General features: G+C 38.9%; 1 pseudogene; it reads right to left on the bottom strand.

The window, feature by feature from the left end:
* Positions 1-1561: 1561 nt before the first annotated feature.
* LOC140516838 (olfactory receptor 4C11-like) lies at positions 1562-2471 on the bottom strand (annotated as a pseudogene).
* Between the last annotated feature and the right edge of the window lie 8629 nt (positions 2472-11100).

Genomic DNA, 11100 nt, shown 5'->3' with positions numbered 1-11100 from the left:
TCAAATGCTGCTCCCCAGCCTAGGGGCTTCAGCAGGGGCAGGGCTGCTATTCAGTGTGAGATTAATTTCAGGTGCTCAGGTGGGGGCAGGGCCGCCTCTCAAGCTCAGTTCCCTCAGGGGGTTTATGCACAGACCTTCAGCAGTGGATCCAGGCTCCTGCTTGCTTGGGGAGCCCTGGTCTGCCACTGTGTCAGCTACTGCCCCCCGAAGGGGCCTGAGTTATGGGGGCACCCCACTCCCCTCTCGACCTGCGAAGAAGACCCTCTCACTGACCCCCATCACCTGTGGGTGGAGGGACCCGCACGGCCGCTGGAGATCCCATCCCTGGAGCCCGCTCGGATCTGCTCCTCTCCATGCCGCGGGCGTGGCAGGGCTTGTCTGGGCTCCGCGTCCGCAGCGCGATGGACCTTTTGCGAGAGGTTTGCAGGTCCCTCTGGAACAGAAATCTCCTTTGCTCCACTGTGCTGTGGCCTCTACTACTCCAGAATTCTCCGTGAGTTCCTTTTTACCGATGTTCTATGGGTTGTGGGTTCGGAGCTATGTGTATATGCGTCTTTCTACTTCGCCATCTTGGCTCCGCCCCCCCAAACCATTACTTTTTATAAGAAATTCATGTAAACGCTCATTAATCTTTGAAATTCTCTGTCAATCAGGCTTGAATGAAGACCAGCGTTTTCAAATGTGGAAAAAGGCAAAGGGAAATGAAGAAGTGAATTTTGAAAGTGAAATTCTGAGAGGTCAAATGCTGAGTATTGAAATTAGCAACATAGATTCTGATACTTAGATTTCATTTCTTTCTAGTTGATATTGTACCTCTTTCTCAAATCACATTTTTTTTTCTTTAAGGGTCACTTTTCCTCTATCCTTTATTCAAAAGGTTGCAAATTTAGAAGTCTAAAAGACCGTAAGCGGGAGTGGGGAACGTGTGATGTTGAGGCCACACGTGGCCTATTTAGCTCCTCAAGAGCAGCCTTTTGACTGAATCCAAACTTCACAGAACAAATCCCCTTAATAAAAGAATTTATTCTGTAAAATTTGGAGTCAGTCAATAGACCACACCTAAGGACCTAGAGAGCCACATGTTTCCTCTAGGCCCCAGTTTCCCCATTCTTGCCCTAAGTTTCCATAGTCCAAATCATTAATTTCATTGTTGCCAAACATAGTGAAAGTTCATTTTTTTCTCAGTTTCACACAAGTAATTAAAAGAAACAATGGGATTTGATAACCAGCATTCTCTTCATTATGCCACAGAAATTCCTCTTTCATGACTTTATAGATTTATTCCCTTTAAGAGATTAAATACAGTCCTCACATAATTTTTTTTTACTATTTGAAATAGTGATAAAACCAAAGCAAATGAAAATTTCAAATTATTCATGTTAAAATGAATAACATTTTCAAAGGCATAAAACACATTGAATTTCAAGGGAAATGAAAATTCTATTCAAATATCATTATCAAAATATTGTTAAATCCATGGATCCCAGCTTAAGAACCCCTGGATATAGCCTCAATTATTATCATATATCAATTTCAATTCTTCCAGTTTGAACCAAACATATTATTTTTCACCTGAAGTCACTCGTGTGCTCCATAACTTCTTCATGGAATTTTTTACTTCTCCATTCCTTTGAGTATAGATCAAAAGACTGAGGAAGGGAGTTATAGTGGTATAAAATACAGTCACGAACTTATCAAGAGGGAAGGTGGTTGGGGGGTGATTGTACATGAATATGCAGGGATCAAAGTGTATAATGACAACAAAGATGTGGGAACTACTGGTGGAGAGGGCTTTGCACTTCCTCTCTGCACTATGATATCTCAGGGAGTTTAGTATCAATGTGGAGGATATCATCAGTATAGCCAAGCTTACTGAGCGTATGGCTGCACTATTGGAGACTACTAAAAGTTTTAATGCATATGTGTCCATGCAATTCAGTCTTAACAAAGGTTGCAAGTCACAGATATAGTGGTCAATCACATTGGGACCACAGAAGGACACATTCAAGATAGGGATTATCTGGGCAATAGAATATAGAAATGACTCTATCTATGTCAATAGAATCAGTATCCCACACACCCTCTGGTTCATGATGACTGAGTAGTGTAGAGGTTTACAGATGGCCACAAAGCAGTCACAGGACAAATATCTTCATGCAGCCAAAGAAATGTATGGCAAATACGTGGATCATGCACTCATCAAAGGAAATAGTGTTCTTGTGAAAGAGGTTGTCCACAATCAGTTTTGGGGCCATGGTGGTAGAGAAACAAGAATCTAAGATGGACAAGTAATTTAAGAAAAATTACATAGGTGAACCAACTATGAGATTGGCCTCGACTATCACAACAAATAATAAATCCTCTACCACAGTGGCCATGTAGAACACCAAGAAAATGGCAAAAACTCTTTTCTGTTTGTCTGGGTCCTGAGTCAGTCCAAAAAGAATGAATTCAGTCACATTGTCTCTCATCTCTAGGACTCAAGTGGGAAGGATATAGGTGAGAACTATTTAGTATGAAAAGATTTAATAGAGCAGAATTTGAGAGATCTATATAAAAAAAACACTACTTGACTTTCTAAAGATAAGCTTCTATTATTCCTCTTTTCAAAATCTTAGATAAGGGAGCCTTAAGTAGAAAGTGCTCCTATAGGGTGCTAAAGCCAAGATGGTGGAGTAACATCACTGACTTTCTAGAGCTCTCCTCCCAATCCCAGGCAAATGCTTTTTTAAAAAAAGTTGTTCTACACAAATGCGGGAGCTACAGAACCCACAAAATGATGGACTGAAACAAATCTCCAGCCCAAGACATCCTGAAAGGTCTCCAAAAGTGTCTATTGTATCACACTGTGAGCAGTCCAGTGTGGACCACACTGGCACAGACGGGATCTGAACAGGATTTGAGGGTATTGAATCTCTTTGTAAGGGAAAGAAAAATATGATCTTTGCTGTTTTTGTTTTAGTAATAACAGATGTCAGTTCTTCCCTGTCTGGTAACTGTGATTGGATATTTGGAATGGCCTGTTGAATTCAGGCAGAGGAAGATATGTCTGTTGACTCTTAATTTCCCTGTATTTTCTTTGAAGTTCAGGGTGTTGACTCACTTGAACTAAGTGAATGATAAATGTGCTTAGTTAAAGGAATGATATGTGTGTATGATTAATGTGATTGTTAATCCCTCAAAAGTTGCCTTTCTGTTTATGAACTCAGATCTAAGAACCTGTGATAGCAGGGTCCCTGTGTATATTAGGGTCCTTACTGTTACATCATGGCAATGAGGATGGGATCTGCATTAATTAAAAGGAAAGTATGAGGACTGGGATGATTGCCTGTTGTTTCCCAGGTGTGGTAGCTTTGATTCTGTGGAACCCTGGAAGGTGGAAGTGGTCAGAGCCATGACTTGTGTGGGTTAGCCCGCCTCTGGTCTGTGCTGGAGGAGTGAAGGTCTTGAAAGTGTATTGTATTCAGAAACCAGAGCAGAGCATCGAGAATTTGGAATGGAGTCCTGGAACCCAAGTGGAAACTGTCTACATATGGACCCAGCTGACCTTGTTAAGTTGAAACAAACAGGTTAGCAGAGCTGCTTTCACACAATCCCAGGCAGGAGATGGGAGTAGCTGGATACTGATTGAAGAGGAGGAACCCAGGAGCTTGAAGTTCAGCCATGGGGCAAGATTGGAACTGTGCAGCAAGCACTGAGTGTGATTTTTTGCAGTGATAATCTGGGACAGTTTGGGACCCAGGGTGTAGACTTGCCTTTGGTGGGTGGGGGGAAGTGCACTGTTCCCCACTACCACCTGGAGACTCCTGTTTGGGATTGAGGAAGGAGGAGCTGGTTGCTCTCTCCTCAAACAATGATGTTATGTTCTCCCTATACCTTTATGTTTGTTTAAAGTCATATGATCACCGTGGCATTAAGTTGCTATGTTACATATTCTGCAAATATGACTTATGTTGAATTTACTTAAGAAATGTTAATGCTTATTTCTTCCAGGATCCATGGCCATTTGGGTTGTAAGGCCAAGAATGTAATGGCAATTAAAATAGGATCTTTGACTGTTTATGTTTTAATATAAGCAAGAATTATAATGACTCTATTTGAATTTGAATAAGGAGGATATTTCCCATAAATTACCAGGCCTCTGAAAATTTGTAAGATTTGCATTTTCCTAATGATGCACTTGTTCTCAGGGGATGTCATGCCCTCTGGCTCTAAAAAGTGTATAAAGACTCTGATGTGTGGTATTATTTTGGGGCTTACTGACTGGAAGTGTTTGGCCAGACAAAGACTATGGGAAAACGCTAAAGGAGATCCTCAGCTTTTAAAATCCATTTGTAAGTGCTTCCTTCTCTGTTAACCGACAGTTGGAATGGCCTGTTGAATTCAGGCAAAAGAAGCCATGTTTGTTGACTTTTAATTTCTCTGTATTTTCCTTGAAGTTCAGGGTGCTAACTCTCCTGAACTGGGTGAATGATACATGTAGTTGGTTAAAGGAATGATACATGTGCTTGATTAAAGTAATTGCTAACCCCTCAAAAGCTGCCTTTCATTTTATGAATGCAGATCTAAGAACCAGTAATAGCAGCCCCCCATGTATATTGGGGTGCATAGATGGTTTCCAGTCTACATGAACCCAAAGGGCTGAGGGCAAATTGGAAGGTCAGTAAAAAACCTGTAAGACCAGATGTGAGAGAGTAGAATGGTCTGGCCCTAGCCTCAGGTTGGTAGAATGGGGAGGTGGTGGAGGAAAGCATGGCAGCCACAGCAGAAGTGGGGGAAGATGCAGCCACTGTTTCTGGAGCTCTAGGAACACAGACTGGTGGCACTGAGTGGCTGACAACACATCCTCCACCCTTACTCGAAGCAGAGAAATACCTTTACAAAGAGCTCAAAAGTGAAACAAATGCCTGGGGAAATGAGCAAAATCCAGAAAAAGAATCACACTATAGAGTCTTACTTTTGTGACAAGGAAGAATAAAACAAACAAACAGAAGACAACAAAGTCAAAACTCCTCCATCCAAAGCCTCCAAGAAAATTATGAAATGGTCACAGGACATGGAAGAGCTCAAAAAGGATTTTGAAAATCAAGAAATAGAAATAGAGAAAAATTTGGGAAGAGAAATCAGATTGATGCAAGAAAAATATGAAAAATGAGTCAATTGCCTGCTAAAGGAGACTCAAACATGCTGAACAAAATAATACTTTAAGAAATAGACTAATCCAAATGGCAAAAGTGATCCAAAAAGACAATGAGGAGAATGCTCTAAGAAGAAGAACTGGCCCATTGGAAAAAGAGGTCCAAAAGTTGGCTGAAGAAAGTCATTCCTGAAAGATTAGAATGGAGGGGCAGAGGCAAGATGGCAGAGTAAAAAGACTTGCCTACTCTAGCTCTTGGTAAAAATGACTCAAAACAAACTCTAGAGCAGCAGAAGCCAGAAAATGACAGAGTGAAAGAGATTTCCAGCCCAACACTGCCTGGAATGCTGACAGGAAAGGTCTATCTCACTGGGCTAGGAGTGGAGCACAACTCAACCTGGGTCACACAGGAAGGACAGGAATGGAGCAGGCATCAAGGCACAGAATCACGGGTAGCAGCAATAGTTCCCAGACTTCTCAACCCGCAAATGCTAAAGACAACTTCAAAGGTTAGTAAGAAAGATCTTTCACCTGGGTGAAAGATGATTGCCTCCTGGCCCCAGCCCTCACCCCAGGGCAGTGGTAGACACTGCAACAGAAGCATTCACTTTTGGAGTCCTCAGCCTAAAAGACCTGGGAAAATTGAGTGGCCCATATGGCTCTCAGTGCTGAGTGGTGGTCCTGGGACAAGGAGGAACACTGGCATGGTGGAGTTGGTGGGGGCTCTGGAGAGGGAATCCTTCTCACAGATCCTGGGCAGAAAAGAGTGTTTGTGGTTGCTCCCAGGCTAGATAGCAGTCCACCTTAGAGAAACTGAAAATTTACAGATCCCTAGATTATAGCCTCAACTTGACAAAGGACTCAATAGTCAATTAACTGTCTGAGAAAATGCCCCAAAAGTGGGAGGGGAAAGACTATAGGAGGTCGCTTATTTGGCGAACATGCGTTTTCTTCAATCCTTTAGGATGAGGAAAAGCAAAGTATACCATCAGAGGAAAAGAAAAAACTCAAGGTTTCTCCATCCCAAACCTCCAAAAAAATACACAAAGTTCTGTGCCCATAGAAGAGCTAAAAAATTTTGAAAATCAAGTAAGAGAGGTGGAGAAAAATTTGGGAAAAGAAACTAGAGCAATGCAAGAAAATCATGAAAAACAAGTCAATAGCTTGCTAAAGGAGACCCCAAAATGGGGAAGAAAAAAACACCTTTAAAAATACACTAACCCAAATGGAAAAAGAGGTACAAAAAGCCAATGAGGTGAAGAATGCTTTAAAAAGTAGAATTAGCCAAATGGAAAAGGAGCTTCAAAAGCTCACTGAAGAAAACAGTTCTTTAAAAATTAGAATGGAACAGATGGAAGCTAACGACTTTAGGAGAAACCAAGAAATTATGAAAGAAAACCAAAAGAATGAAAAAATAGAAGACAATGTGAAATATCTTATTGGAAAAACAATTGAAATCAAAGGAATAAGAATAGGCAAAGAAGAAACTAAGTTATGACTCTTTCAGGTGATATGATGATATACTTAGAGAATCTCAGAGATTCAAGTAAAAAAATGCTTGAAATAATAAACGACTTTGGCAAAGATGCAGGTTACAAAATAAACCCACACAAATCTTCTGCATTCCTACATATATATGTAACAAAGTTCAACAGCAAGACATAGAAAGAGAAATCCCAAACAAAACTAGGGTAGGCACTATAAAATATTTGGGAGTTTACCTGCCAAAACAAATCCAGGGGCTATATGAACACAATTACAAGACATTTTTTGCACAAATAAAGTCAGATCTAAGTAACTGAAAAAATATCAGTTGCTCATGGGTAGGATGGGCCAATACAATAAAAATGACAACTCTACCTAAATTAATTTACTTATTTAGTTTCATATCAAATAAATAATCAGATAATTATTTTCTAGAGCTGGATAAAATAATATAAAAATTTATCAGGAAGAACAAAAGGTACAGAATGTCAAAGGGACTGGTAGCCTTAGACCTCAAATTGTATTATAAACCAACAATTATCAAAACCACTTGGTACTGGCTAAGAAACAGAAGGGTAGACAAGTGGAGTATGCTAGGTACTCATGACGCAGTAGGCAAGGAATATAACAACCTCCTGTTTGATAAACCCAGCTTCTGGGATAAGAACTCACTGTTCGACAAAAATTGATGGGAAAACTGGATAACAATGTGGTGGAAACTAGACATAGATCAACGCCTGACACTGCACACAAAAATAAAGTCCAAATGCATACACGAACTAGGTATAAAGATTGATACCATGGACTAACTATAGGAGCAAGGAATAGTGTATTTATCAGATTTATGGAGAAGGGAAGAATTTTTTGACTAAAGAGAAAGAAAGCATTATGAAGTGCACGATGGATACTTTTGATTACATTAAACTGAAAAGTTTTTGCACAACCAAACCCAACGCAACCAAAATTCAAAGGGATGTAGTGTATTGGGAAAGAATTTTTACAGCTAATCTCGGGGATAAAGGCCTCATTTCTAAAATATATAGAGAACTGGGTCAAATATACAACACAAGTCATTCCCAATTGATAAATTGTCAAAGTATATGAACAGGCAGTTTTCAGAGGAAGAAATTGAAGATATCTATAATCACATGAAAAAATGCTCTAAATCACTTTTGATTAGAGAGATCCAAATCAAAACTGTGAGGTACCACATCACACCTATCAGATTGGCAAACATGACAGAACAGGAAAATGATAAATGTTGGAGAAGATGTGGGAGAGTTGGAACACTAATTCATTGTTGGTGGAGCTGTGAGCTCATCCAACCCTTCTGGAGAGTGGCTTGGAACTCCGCCCAAAGGGCTACAAAAATGTGCATACCCTTTGACCTAGCAATATCACTTCTAGGACTGTATCCCCAAGAGATCATAAAAATGGGAAAGGGTCCCACATGTACAAAAATATTTATAGCAGCACTCTTTGTCGTGGTCAAGAACTGGAAAGCAATGGGATGCCCATCAAATGGAAAATGGCTGAATAAATTTTATTGTATATGAATGTAATGGAATACAATTTTGCTATAAGAAATGATGAACAAGGAGACTTCAGAGAGTCCTGGAAGGACTTATATGATCTGATGCTGAGTGAAAGGAACAGAAGCAAGGGAAATTTGTGCACAGCCACGACCACAGTGTGTGAGAGTTTTTTCTGGTAGACTTGGATCTTCATAGCAATGCAAGGACTTAAAAAAACTCCCAATGATCTTCTAAGGCAAAATGCCTTCCACATCCAGAGAAAGAACTATGAAATTCAGTCAGAGAATGTAGCAGATCATTTGTGTGTGTGTGTGTGTGTGTGTGTGTGTGTGTGTGTGTGTGTGTGTGTTTAATGTTTTGGTCCATTATGTGATTTTTTCCCATTTATTTTAGTTCTTCTGCACGGCATGACTATAGTGAAAACGTATTCAATAAGAATGTATGTGTAGATCTTTTACAGAATTGTATGTCGTTTCAGGGAGGGAGGGGGTTGGTGGGGGAAGGTAGGGAGAAAATCTAAGTTTCATGGTAGTGATTGTGGAACTCTAAAAATAAATAAAATTAGTATATAAAAAAACCCAACTGACTTGGAAAATAGATCCAGGAGAGATAATTTTAAAAAGTTATTGGTCTACCTGAAAACCATGATCAAAAAAAGAGTCTAGACGTCATCTTCCAAGAAATTATCAAGGAAAACTGCCCTCATATTCTAGAATTGGAGGGTAAAATAGAAATAGAAAGAATTACCAATCACCTCCTGAAAGAGATCCCAAAAGGAAAACGCCTAGGGATATTGTAGCCAATTTCCAGGGTTCCCAGGTCAAGGAGAAAATATTACAAGCAGCAAGAAAGAAACAATTCGAGTACTGTGGAAATACAATCAGGATAATAGGATTTACCAGCTTCTACTCTAAGGGACCAAAGTTCTTGTAATATGATATTCCAGAGGTAAAAGAAGATAAGATTAAAACCAAGAAGCACCTACCCAGCAAATATGAGAATAATACTTCAGAGGAAAAATTTTATTTCAATGAAATAGAGGACTTCAAAGCATTCTTGTTGAAGATAAAACAGCAGTATAGAAAATGTGACTTTCAAATACAAGAATCAAGAGAAATAAGAAAAGGTGAACAGGAAAGAAAAGCCTTAAGGAACTCATTACATTTGAACTGTTTTGTTACTAGATGTTACTAGATGTTATTTGTAACTCATGAAACGTTTTTCGGTGTTAAGGTAATAACACTGAAAAAGGTCTCATGAGTTACAAATATATAAATATATATAAATGTACATATTTATAATGCAATATATGATATAATGTCATGCAATGTAATGTAATATATTTGCACAACCAAATACTACTTTGTATTATATTATATTATATTGTATTGTGTTATGTTATATTATATATAATTATAATAAATAATATATAATAATAAATACTATATTTATATATAAATATATTGTATATATATTATATATTTGCATATAATATATATAAATGCATACATATGTGTGTGCATACGCACACACACACACACACACACACACGGACAGAGGGCACAGGATGAGTTGAATATGAAGGGAGATTTCCTAACGAAGTAAAATTTTCTGTTGAATGTGAAGGTACTAGAAGTAAGAGAAAGTGAGAGGTAGAATATATCCAATCACGTCACATACCAGAGGGAAGAAGGAGCCTCTACAATGGAGGGGAAGTGGAGGAGAGATGAAAGGAAATAATTGAGCCTTACTCCCATGGGACTGGGCTTAAGGAGGGAAAAATACATACTTACTTTCACATGGAAATCTATTTTACTCTGTAGGTAGAAAGGGGGAAGGGGATAATAGAGGGAAGATAATAGAAGGGACAGAAAATTGGAGAAATGGATGCTCAGAAGCAAACACTATTGTGGAAGGACAAGTCAAGGTCAATGGAATAAATAGCCCTTCGGCAGGCTAGGACAGATGGAAATGTGGTTAGTCTTTAAAATCATAAATATTATGGAAGTTCTTTTCATTGTTACACATGTATGGCCTATAACTAATTCCTTGTTTTCTCAGTGAGGGTGGGTGGGGAGGAAGGGAGAGAATATGGAACTCAAAACTTTTAGAATGAATGTTAAAAGTTGCTTTAGCATGCAACTGGAAATTAAGCTCCACAGTAAATGGAGTATATAATTCTATTTTTCCCTACAGGAAAATAGTGGGGGGGGGGGAAGGTGAAAGAAAGAAGAGCAGATAATAGAAGTAAGGAGAGACTGGAAGAAGGGGTTGATGGGGTACATGCTCTCCTGGGGTGGGGACTGGGGAGAAATGGGGGGGAAATTTTGAAATCAAGTTCTTGTGGAAGTAAATGTTAAGAACTGAAAATTAATAAATTAAAAAAGAAGACTCGAATGGAGCAAATGAATGGTAATAACTTTATGACAAATCAAGAAATAATAAAACAAAGCCAAAGGAGTGAAGAAAATAGCAGATAATGTGAAATGTCTCATTGGAAAAACAACTGGAAAACAGATCCAAGAGAGATAATTTAAAATTTTTTCGACTACCTTAAACCCATGATCAGAAAAAGAGCCTAGACATCATCTTTCAAGTAACTGTCAAGGAAAATTGCCACAATATTCTAGAAGCAGAGGCTAAAATAAATATTGAAAGAATACACTGCTTGCTTCCTGAAAACCAACCCAAAAGGAAAACTCTTAGAAATATTGTAGCCAGATTTCTGAGTTCCCAGATCAAGGAAAAAATATTGCAAGCAGCCAGAAAGAAAAAATTCGAATATTGTGGAAATACAATTAGGGTAACACAAGATCTAGCAGTTTCTACATTAAGGGACTGAAGGGCTTGGAATATGATATTCTAGAAATCAAAGGAACTGGGATTAAAACCAAGAATCACCTACTCAACAAAACTGAGTATAACACCTCAGGGGAAAAATGG

Source organism: Notamacropus eugenii, chromosome Y, assembly GCF_028372415.1.
Source record: "Notamacropus eugenii isolate mMacEug1 chromosome Y, mMacEug1.pri_v2, whole genome shotgun sequence".
NCBI classification, from domain to species: Eukaryota; Metazoa; Chordata; class Mammalia; order Diprotodontia; family Macropodidae; genus Notamacropus; species Notamacropus eugenii.
The sequence above is the reverse complement of the archived record's forward strand: the minus strand, read 5'-3'. Positions and strand labels throughout refer to the sequence as shown.